We start from the raw sequence: 14,400 nt of genomic DNA on the forward strand, positions 1-14,400 counted from the left end.
ACATTAGTTACAGAAAACTCCCACTGTCTTCTCGATTCTGGGTCTAGTTTTAAAGTAATTATGTGAATAATAATTATGTCCCAAGTAGTTACATCTATATTTAAATTTTTTAAGGCACTTAAACAATCATTTGTGGTATTAATCAGATTTTTCAAAGCAATAGATGACTCGTTAGAAACATTCTTTTGACTTAGCAAACGCTTTAAAATGAAATGAGACAAATATTTTTTATTATTGAATCTCGAATTAAGTAGAGTCCAACATCTCTCATAATTGGTTTCAGAGATTGGAATTTGTTGCAAAAGTTGCTCGGCTTCGCCTGTTAAATAGCCCTTTAAATAATGCATTTTTTGAACGTTATCCAATTGCGCATTAGAATGAATAAGTGAAGTAAAAAGATCTCTAAATGTGATCCACTCAGAATATTGACCGCTAAATGTTGGTATTATTATGCGAGGCAATTTTATATTATTAGTACAACTACCAACTTCATTATTGTCTTTGACATTATCCTTTTTAGTACTTTCAGGGACTTGAAAGGTAATCATTACTTGTTTTAATTTGGTCTGATATTCAACATACAAATCCTCAATGTTATCCATTACATTTTCAGCAAAATACGATTCCTTTGAATCTTTCGACATATCAATAATTTTATCATGATTTTTGTTAACTTGTGCCCAAAGTTCTTGCAACATTTCAATTCTTGTTTGTATGTACTCTTTACAAATACGTTCCTTAGGAGTCTTTTTAAAATTAATGTATGCCTTCGAAATTCGCTCTTTAAGATTGTTTTGTAGTTTGACTAAACTCTCCATTGTTAAACTATTTTACTGTATATAATACAATCCAAAAAAAATCACAAGTGAAAATTTTTATAAATTACAAGTTAATAAGTAAGGTTTGAAAATTTTACAACTATTTTTACGTAACAAACTATTTAAAAATCGGACATAGGTTCCCCGTCTCAACAGAGATTTTTGCTTAAACGTCTAAGTTAAATCTACTTATAAAATTTACTACGTTAACTTCGAAAATTTTTACAAGTTAATGACAAGAATTTAAAATTTTACAAGTATTTTTGTGTTACAAATTTTGTGAAAAAATCGGGCATAGGTTCCCCGTCTCACCAGAGTTTTTCACTTAAACGACTATGTTAAAAACTACTTTTAAATTTACTAAGTTAATAGTTAATATTATTCACTTTGGCAAACACTTAGAAAATTTTCTTCAAATTTCACAAGTTAAATGGGTCTATGTAATAAGGTTCAAAATAACTCACAGTTTTCTTCAAGCTTCACCTCCCAATGGACTGTAGTTTGTACCTTTTCACCCGCTCGCCCTGATGAGCAGGCTCCTCCAGATGAGCTGCTCCTCCTGATAGGCACGACCTGTTCCTCCTGACAGGCACGTACTCCACCTCCTGACGGCACGTTCACCATGCGCCGCCTGCTGACGCTCGTCGCAGTCTGCCAACAAGCTCCAGACGTAGACGACCAGTTAGCACAAGCAAGCCACTTGTCCAGTCGTTGTTCGTGATGGGCAAAAAGTTACGCCACAACCGCCGCGTAATTTGGCGGACTAATCGCTCAACACTGTCCCGATCCGGTTCGAAGAACCATGTAAAGACGTCATACGCCTAATACTGGTCCAATCCGTTCTGTAGGGTTACCCTGGGCCTGGGATGCAAATCCCTCTGGTGTAATATAAAATAAAACAACCAGTGAGTGTGAGCGAAAAGACCATGTTTATTATATCGAATTACATATATCAAATGTTATCGGGCAAGCGATAGCGCGATGCAGAGGCCGAACAGCGCCATCTGTTATTCAATCGCGGAACCAAATTTACTTAAAAAATAAAATGAAAATAAACATGAGTTTACAAATCTCAACAATAATCGTCAACATTGTCGCGTCAGTCATTCTTGCTGTGTTAAACTTGAGATTTCTAATTAACTAGTGAAGATAAATGTTTGAATTTTTGTACTTATACCCTCAAATAATGTCATTACCTAATGAAATATTTAAAGTACTGTCATAGTTACTTAATCACCCTACCGAGAATACATTGAACGCCCCTCGTATGTCCTTTCTCAGGCTCTAGACTATCTGTGTACAAAATTTCATTACAATCGGCTCAGTTGTTTTGGCGTGAAAGTGTGACAGACAGACAGACAGACAGATACTTTCGCATTTTATAATATTAGTATGGAAGTATAGATTACTATGAGAGAAGTAGCTGTTATAATATTATAGTTCATACCTACATACTTTGATACCTCCATGGCTTATATTATACGAAAAATTTTATTTTCGGTTTCGATATGATTAATAATAACCTATCGGTGTGTTTCTAGATAGAATATCTACCACAGCTGCCCTGCGGCTGTCGTGGTACTGCTATCGATGCGACAGGGGCGCGCTCATCGAAATTTGCCGCGCCACGCCCACCGGTCTCGTGTCGCGCGTCGCGGTAATCGGAATGTCGTCCATATAAACACATACAAAGCAGTGGCTTGGCGACAGTCTCGGGTCGCGGGTCGCGGACATCGGTATGCTATTTTACGCGGCGACCGGTCTCTCTGTCTCGCGACGCGGGTCGCCGTGATTGTTTAGTCCTCCACACAACTTCATAGTGAGCAGTGGCTGTTTGGGTCGCGGGTCGCGGCGACCCGCTGCATGCTGCCTTGATCCGAATCATACCTTTAGATACTATTAGACAATGCTTACACGATCAGTCTGAGATCAGCTGAATCCCAGAGACAAGAGTTGAAAAAAAAAATAGTCAATAATACTTTAGGGTGTGTACGTGTTCCTTGTAGAGAGTTCACTGTGAAAGTAGCAGCGCTGAAAGACCAAAATTTTTTTTCACTTTTGTATGGGGAAACTCATGACGCTCGGGCCCTTGCCCATACAAAAGTGAAAAAATTTTTTCGTTTTTCAGAGCTGCTACTTTCACAGTGAACTCTCTACAAGGAACACGTACACACCCTAAAGTATTATCACTTATTTTTGTTACACCCTGTATATATATATATATATATATATATATATATATATATATATATATATATATATATATATATATATATATATATATATATATATATATATACAGGGTGTCAAAAGACCGCTTCCGATAACTTCGTGGGGTTATTATAGGGCATGAGATATATCCATTGGTGCAAGTAATTTTCTTGTAATTGCCAGTTTTTAAAATAGTCAAAATTTTCAACACGCAATGTATAATGCGTGCAGTCAATGAGCGATAATATCGCGTGCCAGTGAAGCCCCGCCCGCCCCGCCCCGGGCCGAGCCGGCCGCCCCGCGCGCGTCCCGCTAGTCATGAGTTAAGACAAAACAGCTGATCGTGGTCCCTAGCCCGTAGGTAGTGAAAAAACCACCAATATTGTAATGATTATTAAATTAAAATTATTTTCACGATTTAAAAAACTATTAGATTTAAGTAAGTAACATTTCGTAGGTTTTTATTCAACAATATTCAGTTTTTATTTTCGGGTAAAAAAAGAAAAAGCAAATCAAAATTCACATCGAGTTCAGGTTCTACAAATTATTCATACACAGTAATTACACCGATCTATGGAAAAAAGACTTGATAAACTGTACTGTCAGTTCACTGACCTGTCAGCTGTCTGTTTTTTGAAATGCAGTTCGAACTGAGCTCCATCTAACTCGATGCAGAGTTATTCATGCCCACAGTAAACAAAAATAACTACGGCAGACATTCCTATTCTTCTAACACTTTTTCTACTGCACTGTTTCACCCTTTTCTTAATGTCGTAAATGTATGAAAAGTTCATACACATTTCGTGGCACATTCATCGGCACTCGGCAGGCAGGTGAGCTCCGCGCCCCTCGCCTGCGCCATTTATGAATGAATTGATTCAACTGTACGCAATTCATTATAAATACGTACGTACTTATAACTCAATGGCTGTACGCACCTTCTGTGTGACTATTACAAAGTTACATTTTATGAACTTCTACTAACATTTGTTGAATTCATACAGTTAACAACGTTTAATGTTTTATCCCGACTAAAAAAATTACAATATCACTTTGTTTAAATGTACCTAGACATGACAGTTAAGCTAAACAGCAAAATGATAATTTTGTAGAATAGAAAGTTTGTCACTGACCTTATCAGTTTCTTTGCACTCGCGGTCTTACGAGATGCGGTTCAAACTGCGCCCCTTGCATCTCGAGACACAGTTCTGCACGCCTCTTCGTGTCTTCGTGCAAACGAAAACTGAATGTTCTGTCGGCACTACAAAGTTCCCTAAGGTCACTAAACACTTCCCTAATTCGCCGCTTCATTTCCTCGACACTGTCGCACGCCCGGTTGTAAACTCGCTCCTTTACGTAACCCCAGAGAAAAAAGTCCAATGGAGTTAAGTCCGGGGATCTCGGTGGCCAGGCTTGGGAACCCAAACGTCCAATCCAACGATCTCCAAAATTTTCCCTCAGCCATTGACGGACAGGCCGTGTTACGTGTGGAGGTGCGCCATCGTGTTGGAACCACATTCGCCGAAGGTCAGTGACGGTAATGTGCTCATCCAGTTCGTCAATGAACTGGCAGTTTAAAAAATCTAAATATGACGCACCAGTCATCCGTGCAGGCAAAAATACTGGCCCCAATATCAAATTTTTAAAGATGCCACCCCATACGTTAACTGACCAACGTGTTTGGTGGCCAGTTTCTTGGCATGCCCGAGGGTTTTCGACAGACCAAATGTGAGCATTCCTCCTGTTCCACATTCCGTTCCTCGTGAACGTGGACTCATCCGTCCAAAGGACATTTTGGATGAACCCGGGGAACGCTTCCTCCCGTTGGAGCAGCCATCTGCAATAATCCGTGCGTCGGACACGGTCCACCGGAAGTAGCGCTTGCACTCGGTGGTGGCACTTTGTAGGGACGCATTCTGTTCCGCCTTAGAATTTTATGTATGGTTGCATGCGATGCAACTGGCCGACCGTAACGACGTCTCAATCTTTTGGCTGCACTACGAGTTCCCAATCGTGGGTCACGGTGTAAAACATCCAAAACCTGCTCCTCGACACGCACGTCCAGCTGCCGCCCACTGCCAGAAGTAGAAGGCGCAATAGGCCTATTTTCCAACACACGTTGGTATGCCTGTGTGATAATACGAGAGTCGGAAGGATGTCGGGCATGAGGATATCGCCTTCGGTAAATCCTCAAAGCCTCTGCGGCATTTCCTGATGCTTCTCCCAAACACATAAGCATCATACCGTATTCGCGCGCAGTAGACACATACGGAGAAGGCATTTTATTAAAATTAAAAAAGACACAAAACACAAAGAAAAATAGTCAATAATAAACGAAACAATTACTTAGCACTAATTACAAAAAAAAAAACGAAAATCACTTATTAAACTAACGAAAAAGTCAAAATAAACTAAGATTAAGAAAAACTGAGAAGTAATTAAAATTATGAAATTTTCCAAATTGGCGAAACGTCACTCGAAAACGCAGGTTTACAGGCAACTGAACAAAATTGAAAAAAATATTAAAAATTCATGTAAAACAATAAGGACGTCTTCCTGTGCATTTGAAGTATCGATATTTTTTATCGACAAATCGCTATTTGTTTTGCATATTGTATTTAATTGTATGTACTTAAAAATAACTCGATATAATTTTATTACCACAAATATTCATTGTTATTTGAATTAAAAATTTCCTTAAAAAAAACTAAAAACATTATTGTACTTATTAAAAAAAACATCCTAACATTCAAATCTCTTCTTGTAAAATTTTACATAATATTAAGATCCTCGCCCAATGAGTAGACGAAAGAAAATAATTTTGACTGCTATTAGGTGTCGTAATAAGTGAAATCATAAAAGTACCTTTTCTAGTAATTTTCTACTTTACTGCGCATTTTTGAAATGAAACTTAAAGTTAAGTTATAAATGTAGAACTTTCCTTACGTATTTCTCTTATTTGGGTTTCAATAAGAAAAAAGTTACATAGTCTACAAACTACAATCGTAATTTTATTGTACTATAGGGTAGTAGTACATTATTATTATTTAATGTACATTAAAAATTATTAATGTAGGTTATTGTAATATTGACTACCTAGAACAAAACTAATTTTATTTTTTATAGGTCACAACACTAATTATTATTATTATTGTCTTTGCGACCATGCCGCCGCCCGCACACGGCAAAAATCTCTTTGATGTTTTGCCGCGCAAATCTGTCGCGATGTCGACACTTTGCCGTCACTTTTGGCCGACACTGCATATCGGTACATTTTTTAGACATAATAATAGTTAGTTGGTAGTGGCGCCGCGCCGTCATAGTGCGCCGTGTAGTCTGCAGGCCGCGCCAGAGCACGATGGTCTAAAAACTCTAAACTCTAAAGCCCCGTCCACACGATTGGTGCATGCCACAAACACCAAACAGTGCACAACACCAAGCGTATGGAAAAATTTATCAACAGTCATTGAGTTGTGAAGGTCAATTGAAACCAACGCCGAACAGTGGCGAACACAAACAAGAAGACAAACACATACGAACACCCAATTACATGTGGGTGTTTGCTGTTTGCCAAGCATATGGACGGGGCTTAAAGCCCTGTTATTATGTATTTGCCTGTTCGTGTTTGCCACTGTTCGTTGTTGGTGTCATTTTTTAGGGTTCCGTACCTCAAAAGGAAAAAACGGAACCCTTATAGGATCACTTTGTTGTCCGTCTGTCCGTCTGTCAAGACCCTTTTTCTCAGGAACGCGTGGAGGCATGAAGCTGAAATTTATATCAATTACTCAGGTCTACTGTCCCTTGAAGCTGTGAAAAAATCAAACTTCTAAGCCAACGCAATCAAAAGATACAGCCGTTTATGCCGCAAATTTTCGACACTTGCAAGGGAATCAAAACCTACAGGGTGCTTCCCGTGAACTCAGAATCTTGAAATTTGGTACGAAGCAACGTCTTATAGCATAGATAAAGGAAAAATTACGAAAACCATAAATTTTTAGTTACATCACATAATATATTTTTTTTTAATAATTTTAAACTTACTACCCATTTCCTCATAAACGCGTAGAGGTATTAAATTGAAATTCATACTAAATACTCAGGTCTATAATACCTTTAAGCTGTCGGAACCCTCGGTGCGCGAGTCCGACTCGCACTTGGCCGGTTTTTTATTACTTAAGTATAGGCTGTTTCGAAAACAGTCGAGAAGTCTCCATTCGCTTGGAGTATGCTTTGTGTTCGCTACACATATCAAACAACACTGACAAAGTCCCAAACAGGCTTGGCGAACGATAAGGTGGCTTTCCGATCCTTGCTGCAAGCGACCCGCGGCCGCCAAAATTCAAATAAAATACCACTTTATGTGGCTATTAAATTTTTTTCTATACGCCAGTGTAAAGCAGCTGCAGCATTGGTCACCAGACCAATGTCGGTAGAAAATACATAAAAGTGTATAGCTTTGTTCATAAAGTGCCGTTTCATTTTAATTTTCGTCAGCTGGGGTCGCTTGGCGCGTCGATAGAAACAATACCTTTACAGTACTTTGCGAAACGTGGCGTGCGATGGTGAATATTAATTATTAAAAATCGATTGACAAATCGAATGTGATATTGCGCCAAAACTGCTGCCAACAACTTGACGTCCATCACTCGTAAGCTCACGCGCAACACTTTATGTTTACCAATTGTATGGAAACCCCGGGAACTGTTTGCCAAACGGCCTTTGCTTTGTGAAAGATATCCGACACCAACGCCAAACAGTGCCGAACACAAACAGGAACAAGCAAACACATACGACCACCCATCCATATGAAGCATAAACATGCTACAATGAATAGCAAACGCTATTCATTGTAGTTTGCTGTTTGCCATTGGTTGCCAAGCATCATTATGGTCCGTCCATATGCTTGGCAAACAAAAGCTTGAATAAAAACGACATCGAAACCGAACAGTGGCAAATGTTGGTGTTTCGATCATCATCATCATTCAATCGAAACCGAACAATAGCATTGTTTGCTAAGCGTGTTACATAAATGCTTAAATCTTTCGCATACCGACATATGGCCGACAATGTCTATTCGCTTTGTTTAGTGCGGGTTGGCTGTTTACTAATTACTGGCACAAATCAGTTGCTTTCCACGCGTGTTTTGTGCAAATCACTTAATTCTAATACTAAATTGCACTAATCAAAGTGGAAACAAGCCTTAATGTCGGCAAATTTTGTCGGTATAATTGTCGATGGCGGCGCGAGCGGTGAGCTCAAAGAGATGCGCCCGGCGCGGCGCGTGCGGCGGTGCCTTTGATGTTCCCGCCAAGCGGTCTGGCCGTCGCGTCGGTACCTTTGAACTTACCGAAAGTCGATACCGTACAATGTACATTGTTTTTAAAGACGATTTTCGCATATTTAGACATTAGTTCCAATTTGCATCTTGAGGTTGAAGGTTGTCGGTTGAGTTAAGTTTAATTAATAAGCGTTTCTTATTACGATCTTTTTAAAGCATTGAATTTTTGTGTTAACTAAATGAGTAAAATGTAAATTAATTGACTATTATTTCTTATTAGTTTGCGGTAAAAAACTAAGACGTGTTGTGTAAGATATCGTGTAAAAAGAGTTATTGGTGGTGTTATTGATTGGTGATAATATGGACTATTTTCAAAATGCATAGAGAGCACATTCAGAAATCAGAATTCAACATTTTTCACGTAAGTTAATTGCTAGTTTTTTCATACATCGTCTGTAGTAGATAAAAAGCGAAAGTTGCAGATCTAGGTTCTGTCCATCTACAATCGTCGTTCCGCATAACACGGAAAATGTGTAATTAATTATTATTTTCTAAGTTGCGTTCAAAAAACTTTGTACTGTGTTAGATTTCGTGTAAGATACGTGTTTTTGTTGGTGGAATTATTGCTTAGTGCTAAGGAATAGTTACAAAATGCATAGAGTCTAGAGAAATAATAACACTTTAAGATCTTAACATTTTACACGTAAGTTTATTACCATAGTTTTACGTACCTACGGAAGTTTTCATGCATCGTCTGTAATTTCGATAGAAAGCCTGAGATTGCGGAAGACGGTTCATCCGCATATCACACAATATTGTTTTTTTTTAAATGAAATAAGGGGGCAAACGAGCAAACGGGTCACCTGATGGAAAGTAAATTCCGTCGCCCATGGACACCCGCAGCATCAGAAGAGCTGCAGGTGCGTGGCCGGCCTTTTAAGAGGGAATAGGGTAATAGGGGAACGTAGGGAAGGGCATAGGGGAGGGTAGGGAAGGGAAAAGGGTAGGGGATTGGGCCATCGGTAAACTCACTCACTCGACGAAACACAGCGCAAGCGCTGTTTCAGGCCGGTTTTTTGTGAGCCCGTAGTATTTATCCGGTCGAGCCGGCCCATTCCTGCCGAAGCATGGCTCTCCCACGGAAAAACACGGTTTTGTTCCTTACGAAGAACTTTTTAACTAATCGATAGGTAATTAAGTTGTTCCTCATGCTCAGAAACTTTACTTACAGTTTTGTACATGGATTTAGGAATTAAAGTTTTAACACTGCAAGTAGCCTCTAGGTAAGAGATCAGAGGTCAAAGTTCTGAGTTACTTGAGAGAGTTGAATGTCATAGTTCTTGATAGGTTGGAAAGACCATAGTCCATAAGGTTCAAAACTGCCGCAGCCGTACAGTATGGTCGTTTACGACCTTATGTTATTAAGCGCGCTACAGTTGATATCAATGACTCGCGCCTTTACATTGCGCATCGGAATAAAAAAATAAAAGTAAAAAAAAAAAAAAAATATTTTTTGTAAATGGTTTATAAAAAATATATTAAAAAAATTTTTTTTTTTGAAAAAAAAATTAAAAAAAAATACATTTTTGTAATCAGAAAATGTAGTATAATAATACCCCAAAGTTATCGGAAGTGGTCTTTTTACACCCTGTATATATATATATATATATATATATATACAAGAACTAGCTGTTGCCCGCGACTTCGTCCGCGTGGACTTTAGTTTATAGCGCGCGGTGTCAACAAAATGTGTGTCTTTAAAAACTTTTTAAAACCCTGGTAAGTGGTACCCCTCTTAGGGCCGCGCTACACCGGAATGGCAGCGCTGAAAGTGCTCGCCTCGCCGCTGCCATTCCGGTGTAGCGCGGCCCTTAATCAAAATACCCAAAAACAGCTGTGCAGTGTGCACATAATCTATACTAATATTATAAATGCGAAAGTATCTCTGTCTGTCTGTCTGTCTGTCAGTCTCGCTTTCACGCCAAACGCCAAAACTACCGAACCGATTGTAATGAAATTTTGTATACAGATAGTCTAAAGCCTGAGAAAGGACATAGGCTACTTTTTTACTGGAAAAAAGGGTTGTAAGGGGGTGAAAATGCGTAAATTTGTTCAAATTAAGTTAGTTCCAACAATTCATAATAGATGGCGCCGTGCGTCTTCTACATCGCGCTGACGCTTGCTCAAAAGTCTTTCTATAAGACGTGGTATCATCTTACATTTAAGTTTGGATTTTTTTCGATTGTTATATCTATTCTACGGTATTAAATAAGTCAGTACTTTATCTGTGCAGTGACGTAACCTTAAATCTATCAATGATAAATAGTTTATGGGTAAAGTTGTGTAATTGGAGGGCTAAATAAGCTTTAAAATTTGGCATAAAATATAAAGTTTAATATAAAAAAATGAAATACTTATCGTGTGCACACTGCACAGCTGTATTGATTTAAGGGGTACCAGGGTTTTTTTATAAAAGCTTTTGACACCAATTTTGTTGACATCACGCGCTATAAACTGAAGTCCACGCGGACGAAGTCGCGGGCAACAGCTAGTAACAATTAAAGAAACAAAACGAAGAAATTATAGTATAAATGTACCAACAAAATATAACAATGACGAATAAAATACAATGCGATGACCTAACTAAAGAAAACCAAAAACGAAAAAAACTTAATGCACAATTTTGTAATCAATTTGAAGCAAATACCAATGAATTTCTATCGGAAAAAATTCAATTTCGCATACGTGTGTCACAATAGTCTGCCCTCACGTGTCTGCCCGTTCGGGTAGACACACTTGGACATGTTTCCCCCACCTAAAGCACGCGGCGCGGCGGCCGGCGAGTCGCAACTCGCAACCACAGAATACAAATTACTCACGGTCCACGGAGGAGGTCGCAAGTCGTAACTCGCAGACCAAACATTTTCGGTTTGGTAGCTTTCGCGTAAAAGCGAAGGTAATCCCGCGGCACGCTAAATTGTTTGTTTTAAAATTAAAACAATGATACCTATATATACTTACGTGAAATTTAAAACAATGAAAATTGGACACCAACTTTAAAATTTAAATAAACAAAGTTGGTGTCCATTTCAAAGCTTCATAAAACCTTTGACAAAATTTCGTTATAACCAGGGTCAAAATATACCAAGGGATAGTATATAGAAAGTATCTCTGTCTGTCTGTCAGTCTCGCTTTCACGCCAAAACTACTGAACCGATTGTAATGAAATTTTGTACACAGATAGTCCAAAGCCTGAGAAAGGACATAGGACATAGACTTTTTAACTGAAAAAAGTGGTTGTTTATGCGTACATTTATTTAATTCATGAAGCCCCAAGCGGCCACATCCGGCCGCGATAACAATAGATAAGCTATTATTGTGTCTCGTTTTTCCGCGATCGAAAATTTCAAAAATTCATAATGAGATGGCGCTAAGAGACCCTACATCGCGCTAGATAGCGCTACTCAAGCGTGTTTCTATATGAGATGGTACCATCTGAATGTATTTTTTTCGATTCTTTCGATTGTTATACACGTTTATTAATAACTCACTACTCATTTGGCATAAATAAAGTTTAATTTAAAATAATGAAATATTATGTGCACCCTGCACAGCTATTTTTGGGTATTTTGAATAATTATTAAGGGGTTAAGGGCCACTCACCAGGGTTTTAATTTTTTTTAATTTGATACCAATTTTGTTGACACCGCGCGCTATTAAACTGAAGTCCACGCGAACGAAGTCGCGGGCAACAGCTAGTTATGAATAAAAACATATTATAATAAAGTATGATTAGTTCTGTTACAATAAAGTGAAATATAAAACGCCATCTGTTTTCCTATATTAGAACTAAAATGTTCATTGCATTGATATTTCTGAATGAAATATAGGCTAACACGGTACACTCCGCGTTATCTGGAAATGCAGTAGGAATAGATAAGATAGATTATACCAAGTGATAATATTATTAAACATAATATTCTAACGTATTAAATATTATAAAAAAAAAACATTAAGTATGATTAATTCTATATTACAATGAAGTAAAACATAAAACGCCATCTGTTGTCATATATCAGAACTAAAATGTTCATTACATCGATAAATTATATTTCTGCATGGAATAATAGGCCAACATGGTACACGTACTCCTTTATTTTAGAACGCCATCTGGTTTCATATTTTGAAACAGCAGTAGGAATTCATTTTATCGTTATTTTCATGGAAATGAGATATTTTCCCTCATCAAAATGTAGCCTATGTCCTTTCTCAGGCTTTAGACTATCTGTGTACAAAATTTCATTACAATCGGTTCAGTAGTTTTGGCGTGAAAGCGAGACAGACAGACAGACAGACAGACAGAGATACTTTCGCATTTATAATATTAGTTTTTGGCGTGAAAGTGAGACAGACAGACAGACAGACAGACAGAGATACTTTCGCATTTATAATATTAGTATGGATTAGTATAGAAGTATAGATACATAAAATATATTTAAGTAAAAAATAAAACGCCATCTGTTGAATCATATTAGAACTAAAATAAAATAAAACGCCATCTGTTGAATCGTATTAGAACTAAATTGCATCGATATATTTCTGGATTTTTTATAATATTATACATAAAATATATTTAAGATTTTTGAAATATTATTTTAATACACATCCAAGACCCAGGAACATTGAAAACTTGTTCCGCCTGCGGGACTCGAACCCAGGACCCCCGGGATGAGCGCTGGCCTGCGCAATGCGAATAAATTTTCATCGATGTTTTCATGGAAATAAGATATTTTCCCACATCAAAATGTAGCCTATGTCCTTTCTCAGACTCTAGAATAACTGTGTACAAAATTTCATTGCAATCGGTTCAGTAGTTTTGGCGTAAAAGCAAGACAGACAGACAGACAGACAGAGATACTTTCGCATTTATAATATTAGTATGGATTACTTTTTAAAGTTGTTTGGCGGGGGTTTTTTTCTTAATTTATATTATCTTCATAGGATATCTACATGAGAAGTACTGATCAGATTAGTGTGAAAGCCCGAGAAAAACTAAAATGGCTGCCATTTTACAACCGTGAGAGAGAGAAAAAATTTGAAAGCCAATTTGTTGATAAAATATGCCATAGATGATAACATCAAAGGATCGGACACCGGTGTCGGGACACATTGTATAGTCATATAATATGTATTTATCTGTGCAGTGACGTAACCTTAAATCTATCAATGATAAATAGTTTATGGGTAAAGTTGTGTAATTGGAGGGCTAAATAAGCTTTAAAATTTGGCATAAAATATAAAGTTTAATATAAAAAAATGAAATACTTATCGTGTGCACACTGCACAGCTGTATTGATTTAAGGGGTACCAGGGTTTTTTTATAAAAGCTTTTGACACCAATTTTGTTGACATCACGCGCTATAAACTGAAGTCCACGCGGACGAAGTCGCGGGCAACAGCTAGTAACAATTAAAGAAACAAAACGAAGAAATTATAGTATAAATGTACCAACAAAATATAACAATGACGAATAAAATACAATGCGATGACCTAACTAAAGAAAACCAAAAACGAAAAAAACTTAATGCACAATTTTGTAATCAATTTGAAGCAAATACCAATGAATTTCTATCGGAAAAAATTCAATTTCGCATACGTGTGTCACAATAGTCTGCCCTCACGTGTCTGCCCGTTCGGGTAGACACACTTGGACATGTTTCCCCCACCTAAAGCACGCGGCGCGGCGGCCGGCGAGTCGCAACTCGCAACCACAGAATACAAATTACTCACGGTCCACGGAGGAGGTCGCAAGTCGTAACTCGCAGACCAAACATTTTCGGTTTGGTAGCTTTCGCGTAAAAGCGAAGGTAATCCCGCGGCACGCTAAATTGTTTGTTTTAAAATTAAAACAATGATACCTATATATACTTACGTGAAATTTAAAACAATGAAAATTGGACACCAACTTTAAAATTTAAATAAACAAAGTTGGTGTCCATTTCAAAGCTTCATAAAACCTTTGACAAAATTTCGTTATAACCAGGGTCAAAATATACCAAGGGATAGTATATAGAAAGTATCTCTGTCTGTCTG

This window comes from Aricia agestis, chromosome 2, assembly GCF_905147365.1.
Source record: "Aricia agestis chromosome 2, ilAriAges1.1, whole genome shotgun sequence".
Classification (NCBI taxonomy): Eukaryota; Metazoa; Arthropoda; class Insecta; order Lepidoptera; family Lycaenidae; genus Aricia; species Aricia agestis.